The following is a 9,473-nucleotide window of genomic DNA, read 5'->3' as shown; positions in this document are numbered from 1 at the left end:
AAAAAAAAAGAAGAATTAAGGAGAATCAAGAAATGATTAATAGGACTTCCGGTTATAGAGTGATACTGAGAAGACTTGAGTTAACAACCCTCCTATATTTTTTTTACTATAAATCCTTCAAGCTCACTTAAAACTTTGATACATATTTTGTTAATTAATGCACAAAAGACTAACAATGAAAATGGCACTGAAAAAAAGAACAACTCAGAAAATGATTAATAATCTACTGCCATTGTGTATATAATATGTAATCCATAAAAAAGTAACTGTAATCTGATTATGAAAATGTTTAAATGTAATATACTCTAATTATAAGTACTCCAATTTTTGTAATCTCACTGCGTAATCCAGATTACATGTAATCAGTTGCTACCCACCAAACTGGATCGGTTTGTCAGTTGGCTTTTATCACCTCTTCTGAGAGAAAACTGAGGGACAATCTTCCTGAACTTCATTAAGGTTTCTATTCACTTTTGTTTTCAAATTCAGTGCATCACATTTTTACTTAAATTCTGTCATTATTCCATGTCGTTCTAACCTGTATGACTTTCTTTCAGTGAAAGGCCAAGGATGATTTTTTGAAGTGAATGAGGACCAAAACTGTCCAGCTCCAAACAATAAATAAATAAATAATTTTAAAAATCATAACGGTACCACAGAAGTGGTTTGTACAGTATGACTGTTTTCCCAGTCTTTATGTGTCATACTTCGTTGTTTCCATTTTGTGAGTTTTGCACCTGCCACTTTTAAATGTGGTTCTTTCCCATCTTACAGACTTCACAAGATCACAAGACTTTTGCATTTTGTTTTATGCATGAAGGCTGCCTGTCAAAACTGCCTCTGGTCCATCATGAAGGGAAGATCTGTTTCCAGATGACACAAGGCTATTAAAAAAAAAAAAACTCTTTAAATGTGAATATTAGCATTAGGAGTTCATATAGCAATGTATTTTATCTTTGCCACTTTAAAACATATACATCTGCATCTACTGCTCTGTTCACTTTCTAAAATGTCACTTGTTTTTCTTATTCACAGTGAGTTTTCAAGTCGTTTGTATAGAAAGCATGTTCCAAAAACCACGAATGTAAATGTAAATGTAAATGTTCCCAAATTGCTTACTCAGAAGAGCACAAGCATGTGAGGAAGCACACTATGACTGTGTCCGTACCGGCGTCTTGGACTTTAAAAACTACCATGTTGTCATCATGTGTTTTACATTTTTTAATTTTCAAGCTGCCCCTACATTAATCTGCCACAAATCGCACTTGCTTATTTCTACAAATGTCTACTTATTGTATTTTTCTTGCCCCTCATGAACTTTTTGAAGTTCGTTTGACTAGGCATACAATTCTTTTGCCTATGTAAATAATGTGGATGCCATTTTTTCTTGGAAAAAGGCTAAGTAAATGAATGAAATGTGACATGTTGATGGACCAAAATAAGTGAAGTGAGTGTTTCCATTCAGTCCAAAAATGTTTAGTTGATACACTTGTAAGATGATACACTAAAGCATCGGTTTCATTAGGTTTTTCAAAAGTTTTCCATTTTTGTCAATTAGCTTTGATAAAGTGCCATCTTTGATTTAATATGGTTCTTCCTCTGACGTGTCATTCATAATTGCTCATCCTGAGGTGAATCTGTAATTGAAGAGCTTTTGTGTTCCTGACAATTTTCATTTATTGATATTTTTGTCTTGAGATGTGAAGTCAGCGATTGTGCAAGGAATAATAATTGAATCAGTTCAGTCATTCATTATCAATATATAGTGTGCCATCTCAAAGTTGCATTATACATTCAACTTAGGTTAAATACTTTTTCACTTGTCATCTGATTTTAATTTTAATGGTGTTATGAATACATCCAAGTACTTAATTTTGACAAGAACAGGAGGACAGGAGAAGGGGTGGGAAGGGAGTGGGCATGAATGACAGGCTTAAGCCGGGCATCACCTCCAGACCCAACACAGGACGAAGAAAAAGGCTCAAAGGGCGGCAGAACAGCTTTGGTTTCAGAGTCCTCCACCTCAGCAGTTCCACCCTGCTCCTCATCACCAGACACAGATCGGTGAACGTCGGAGCCAAGAGAATCCTCCTCCGCAGGCAACACCAAAACACCCAGTTCCACCAACTTTTGTAAGACAGTACTCTTTATATCTCTCTTAAGCTGATGCTTCGTAACCGTAATTTTATAATGAGCAGCGATACAGAGCAAATCATCTTTTCTACATTTATTAAGCTGCTCACCAGGCGGCGCCTTAACGAAAGTCTCTAAATCAAAATCAGCCATAATTATGCCGAAACAAACGCAAACCACCCAGTCAACTAGTCACGCCCCGAAAAATATACTACAAGCAAATTAATAAAACCGTGGTCATTCTACTCCCCACTCCAGCATTATTTAATATCACAGGAAATATTATCCCGGATGAGCCCCCATTAAATGTTACAAACTTTAAAGTTCTAGGGGGCACTCGAGTTAGTGACTTGGACTCGAGCATTTTTATAGACTTCAGACTTGACTCAGACTCGACCTGAAATTACTCCAGACTTGACTGGACTCGAGGAAAAGGACTCGTGAAAATTTTTAAAGCAATTTGAGTCTTTTATCCTTAAATATTTATATAACTGATATTCAAAAGGCAGACCGCATCCGCACCCCAGCATCCATCTGGACCACGAGCCGTAACACAAGTGAACAGCGTGTCAAAACAGCGGAGCGGATCACATAACAAGCGCTCAGGGTCATTTATGGTAAATATCTTTCAGCGCTATATATCCTGTTGTATTTTTATCAAAAGCCAAACGCGCTTTGTTCAAGCCCTTTCAGCTCCGTGCGCTTTCTCTCTCTCCGGACGCGCGCCAGCGCCAAGTTTAGAGCTGCGGATCACATGGTTATTTTAACAACAACAGAAACAACAAAACACAGCAGAAAACAGCAATGGTGCAAATATAGTTATTTTTCATACTATCCATTTATCTATCTATAACCTATGACTCTGACTGTTCAAACCAGATGTGACAATATGCTTCTGATCTACATTTAGCATTATTAATCTGTAGGCTAAGAACATTTCAAAATAATCATGTTATTATAATTGGGAAAATTGTTGTTAGATGGCTAGGATAGAACTTAAACTTTGAAATAGCTAGTTATCTTTCTTTTCTCCTCAAGATGAGGACATTTTGATTATTGTAGCTACATTGTTTTTAGATCATTGTTTTAAGTAGGCTAGAATATTAAAATAGTATAGATTTCAGGAGGAAAACCCTGAACAGAAACATTATTTTTTCTGTCACATGGCCTCGCATGTATCTAAATGTAAAAATGCAATACATGTAAAAATTATTATTATTATTTTTTGTTCGGACCTCTGCTTGGAAGAAAATATAGAGGCCGCGCCTTGGAACTTTAATTGAATACCCCTGACTTATAAAATAAATAAATACTTTATTTGTATGGTTTTATTTTTTCTGTCACATGGCCTCGCATGTATCTAAATGTAAAAATGCAATACATGTAAAAATTATTATTATTATTTTTTGTTCGGACCTCTGCTTGGAAGAAAATATAGAGGCCGCGCCTTGGAACTTTAATTGAATACCCCTGACTTATAAAATAAATAAATACTTTATTTGTATGGTTTTGTAATATCTGTGTCACATATTTCCTTGTGTGTCATGGTAGATCGGACTCTTATTATATAATTTCACTACAGAAAAACTGTTTTGAACATGGTAATGGATTAAAACATAGCCTATAAATAACAGGCTGGATGTACAGTAACCTTACATCTTAAAACATCTTTATTTTTATTTTTTTACAAAGCAGATCATAGAATATATATTTTGTCTATAGCCGATAAAACAGCTTCGTAAATAGGAAGATTTCAATACATGAGGATTCTGAATGAGATTTTTTTAGCAAGCCATTAAATGACTTGAGACTCGACTCAGATTCGTGACCAAAGACTCTGTGTATGAGCTATATACTACGCGTACAGCGTTAGGCTAACCAAGACTTGTCATTTGAACTTATATAGTGTTGCTCTTTTGTTAGTTTTGATTGCTTCTATTGTCCTCATTTTTAAGTCGCTTTGGATAATAGTGTCTGCTAAATGACTAAATGTTAATATACAATGCATAATTTAAAAAACAAAGATAAAGAAAATACAATAAACTAAGGGGAAAAAGGAACGAGGGTGGCGCCAAATTAAAGAAAGAAATAAAACAAAATAGTTAATAAACTAAATCCCCAAAACCCTCTAACCTTACTAACCAAAGAAAAATGTGAAAAACAAACCCGAGATCTTTAGCGCATACGACACCACAAACAATCTACACTGAATACAAAGCAAAATTACAAGGAGGGCACTCACCCCTTACCTAGTGTGTCTAACACTTGATAACTGCGGGCAATATGTAGCCTATATCGCGCGATCTGCTTACCTGTTCTCTTTTCCCCAAAAAGAAAGGTAAAGAACAGTTAACTCTCATCAACTCTCAGCATAGAGTCTGGATAGTACAAAAATCAAGCGTTAGATTCACACGTTCACAACGAAAGGACACAAACTCTAAACACAGGTCTCAATCAAAACACCTGAGCCCACACACTGAGCTACTCAGTGCAGCACGACGAGAGACCTTTAACCAGCAGGCCGGCACCGGATTGGCAGCAGAGACGACACCCTTAATGATGACTACCAGCGGCCTCCTCCATTCAGCAGAGACCTGAGAGCAAGACAGCAGAACTAGAGAACAGAATGGTAAAGACAGAAGAGGGGAAAAATATCCAAAACACACGCAGCATGTAACAGGTGCAATGGAGGGACGCTATGTGATTGTTCATATACTGTACCTGGAGATGGGAAAATTCTTACTCTTTGTGAGGTTGAAGTCTACAGGTATTTGGGATGTAATTTGTTGTCATAGAACACTTTTTAATAGGTAATATGCCATACTTAAAACTGACACTTTTGTATGGCCTCTTAGATTATTATTATATTACGACTCACGCTTTGACGAGCTGTCCCGCAAACTGTTCAAACCCAATCTTCAGACCATTATCGACTTCACTCTACTCCGCTGCGGTTTAATGACCAACAACATTCTGAGGATTCAAGGAACTACTGGTGCTATCCTGCACGATATAAGAGACAAACCATTCATCGTCGCAAAGCTGCAAGAAATCAGGGAAAAGCTGATGGACAAGTCCTACAAGAAAGTCGTTTACGACGCCGTGGATCTCTGGCAAAGCAGTGTGTCCGTCCCCGGAGTGTGACCGTGACAACATGGGTTCTGTGTGTGGCGGAAACAATTTTTTTCAGAGATGTCGTGTTTATCCCCCGTTGTAAAGAGCAGATGATTGAAATGATGCTTACGGCCATCGAGCAAACGTGTGATCCTGAGAAAGATTACGAGGGACAAACGAGACGTATAAAAAATCTCAAGAAACAAATGGACGTTATGAGAAGAGCGTCAGATACATGGGATGTATTGATTGAAATGTGTGTTAACAGAGCCGATCCACCCCCTCTAATGCTCAGAAAAATTCTAGATGAGATATCCGCAGCCAGTCAAGGGATAGGAGTTAGTGAGGTCCTGTGTATGTGTACATATGTGACTGATGTATGCGTGAAGCTTGTTTCAAAATATGAGAAAAACAAGGTCTGCGAAATGGTTGAAATTCTGGTCGACTACATGCTAGATCGCAGCTATATACCCTGTGTAAATTGTCTTTACTGGCTAGACAGTCTGTAACGTTATTCTATCAGTTTTTTTATTATTACTTATAACGTACCTTCATTTTTGAATTTTTTATCCTTACTATGTAAACAATTTGAATTCTATTCTTGTCATTATTTATCCAATTTGAATTATATGCTTGTCACTATGTAACCAAACTTCATTCTATTCTTGTCACTATCTATCCAATTTGAAAAAAACTATTCTTGTCATTATGTATACAGTTTGAAAACTATTCTTTTACTATCTCTATATTATTATTAATTTTTTTAATAAAAGACTGAAATGTGATACTCGTACGCGTTATTCTTTTGCGGAGGGTTGAAATGTCAACATGTCTGAGCTCATGAAAAAAGTTTATTACACATCGTCCAACCCCGGTTAAAAGACGCTGTCTTAAAGGATAGCGGAGTCCGTCTGAGCGATAAACAGGTTTCAGACTGGCTGTCCGGGGAGGATGCATACACATTACACAAAACAGCCCCTATAAACTACAAACGTAATAGAGTTGTGGTGTATGGGGTGGATATGCAGTTTCAAGCTGATCTCGTTGACATGTCGGCCTATTCCAAGGAAAATTATAATAATAAATATTTGCTGACCTGTATCGACGTATTTAGCAAGTACGCGTGGTGGCCCGTACGGTAAAGAATAAGAGCGGGGTCGAGGTTACTAAAGCATTCAAGTCTATACTCGAAGAGGGGCGCGTTCCAAAGAAATTGCAGACGGATAGGGGGGCGGAATTTTTTAACAAACATTTTCAAGATTTGATGAAAAGGCACAGCGTTCATCATTTTGCTACGGCTACTGATTTGAAGGCCAGCGTCGTGGAACGATTTAATAGATCGTTAAAAAGCCGAATGTGGAGATTTTTAACCGCTACAAATTCACGGAGATACATAGATGTTTCCCAAGATTATGCAGGGGTACAACTCCAGTTACCATCGGAGTATTAAGATGAGACCGCTGGACGTCGGCAAAGAAAATGAAGGTACTGTGTTTCAAAACTTGTATGGCGGTATGAAGAAAAACGAGAATCCCGTATTTAAATATAAAGTAGGGGACGTGGTCAGGATTTCTAAAGTGAGAGGACAATTCGCCAAGGGTTATGAACAGAACTACACCGAAAATGTTTTCACTATTTCTGCGTGTATCCCATGAAATCCTCCCGTATACAGACTCTGATTATGACAACAATGTCATCAACGGCGTGTTTTACGAAGAAGAGTTACAAAAAACAAAGCGTTTAAGCTGGAAAAGATTTTAGGGGAGAAAAAACACGGTCGATCTACACTAGTTTTAGTGAAATGGCTAGGATGGCCTTCGAAATGTAATAGCTATATAGACAAAAAAGCTTTGTTGGACTTGCAAAAACCTTAAAACGTGTAAACCCGTGCTGTACGAGATCATTTGAGTAAAGGACTGTTATGGACGACCGTGGTTTCTACGTCATGTTGCCGTGCAACACCTCTTTGTCAGTTTATCCTGAAAATAGCATATCTAGTTATACGACCAGGTTAGCGAAAACAATAAACCTGAAAGGAGAGTGGCAAGTAGGCCTTGCTGAGATTGAATATCCTAGACTTGGTACACCGACGACGACGACGGCAGGGTTTTCAGCCCACACGTCTCTCCAGCCCCATGCGAATAAACCTGGCGAAGCCGTGTTTAAAGAGCTATCAGGGTTTTCCATATCGAGGAAGCTCAAATTAAATGGTGGGTACTACGAGAACGTTCGTGCCGTGATCCGGGTGATAAATGAAGTTCTCGCGCCAACGGCAGTAATGGCTTATGATCATTTAAAAAACAAAGTCCAACTGGTAGCAAAGCCCGACATTTCAGTAAGCTTCTATGGGAAACTCGCCACTATTTTAGGAATGAAAGCTGACGTAGCTTTAGGACGTTCCGTCTATCATGAAAAAGCGTATTTTACAACGAGCGTTATCACGGACGCTCCTCATCAAGCCGATATCAACGCGGGTTTCTATACGATGTATGTTTATACCGACATTATCGAATACCAATCAGTCGGTGATTCGTACGTACCCCTTTTAAGATGTGTTCATATAATGAGGGGAAACAATGATACCGTCAGTGTTAGATACGACAAACCCCATTACGCATCGGTCAACAAGGCTCTCATCACGGACATCACCGTAGAATTAAAGGACGACCAAAACCACGAAATACCATTTTCTTACGGGAAAGTCATTGTAAAACTACACTTTAGGCCTGTGAAACAAACTGTGCTTTAAAATGGCTTATTATAACCCACACGGGGTGAATGCCGCTGACTATGTCGACTATTATCGAAATCAGGCGGACGGTGGTCTACCCGGATATGCAGGAGGCACCGTTATGTACGGGGCTGGCCTAGGAGGTCTTTTCAGAGGTCTGTTTAGGATGGCTGTACCGTTGTTAAAAAGGGGGTTCAGCATCGCTAAACCTCACCTAAAATCGGCCGCTAAAAATGTAGTATCCGACGTCATCTCAAACTCGTTGTCAAATCGTATAATGATAACCCTAAAGCTTAAGACGGTTCGGGTCTTATGGTCATGGCTCGTAAGAGAATGTCTAAACCGCCCGATATAAGGAGGCGTGGTCATTCAATAAAGAAAACAAAGCGTGGATCCAAGAACGTCTCAGTCACACGCCGTAAGCGTAAGAAGACTGTGAAGCGAAACGTCTCGACTAAGAGAAACGTAAAAACCATATTCTAACATGGCGTTACTGCATCATATGTCGGGAGAGTGTATTAAGTCAGAGTTGTATTTGTTTACAGTCCCACTGACGCAGACGGATATCAAGAAAAATTTATTTAAAATTTAAATAATTATTTAAAAGTACCGCCTTTTTCAGCTATATCGGACTCGTCACCTCTGGAGTTTTTTATCGCGGAAACCGGTGAAGATTACATCGACCTAAATAACACGTTGTTGTTTCTACGTCTTAAAATCACAAGACCTAATGGGAGTAACATCCCAGACCCTGCAAAGGTAGCCCTAATAAATGACCCCGGAGCTACTATATTTTCACAAGTCGATGTCAGTCTCGGTGATCGATTGATGTCTCAGAGCTCGAGCACTTACCCTTACCGATGCATCATCGAGAGTCTTATCAACTACAGCAAAGATGCGCTGGAATCGCTTTTCTCAGCCGGTCTGTTTTTCAAAGACACTGCAGGTCACATGGACGAAACCGATCCTGTGGGACGTAACGCGGGGCTGACTAAGAGATCGCTCTCCACTACCGGAAGCAGGGTTGTGGAGCTGCTGGCTCCTATTCACAGCGATATTTTCTTTCAAGAAAAATTAATGCTAAACGGCGTCGACATAAAAATTGGAATGATCAGAGGCAATGATGAGTTCTGCCTGATGACCGGCGAGGACGTGGCCTATAAATTAAATATCATGTCGGCGTCACTTTTTGTCAAGAAAGTGTCCGTATCACCGTCCGTGAGACTGGCGCATGCCCAGACCTTGGTCTCAACCGCGGCCAAGTACCCCATAGATAGGGTCTGCCTAAAAATTTTGTCCATACCTGCTGGGTCCCACGTATCAAATCAAGAAAATTAGTTTTTGGGGACATTACCAAAATCTATCATCCTGGCTATGGTGGATAGCGACGCGTTCACCGGATCCTACGATAAAAACCCATTCACGTTCAAACATTATGATTTGGAGTTCCTGGCCGTCTATGTAGATTGTCAACAATTCCCCGCCAAACCTCTAC

The sequence above is a fragment of the Sinocyclocheilus rhinocerous genome, unplaced genomic scaffold, assembly GCF_001515625.1.
Source record: "Sinocyclocheilus rhinocerous isolate Xijiao unplaced genomic scaffold, SAMN03320098_v1.1 scaffold691, whole genome shotgun sequence".
Lineage (NCBI taxonomy): Eukaryota > Metazoa > Chordata > Actinopteri > Cypriniformes > Cyprinidae > Sinocyclocheilus > Sinocyclocheilus rhinocerous.
Note: the sequence above shows the minus strand (reverse complement) of the source record.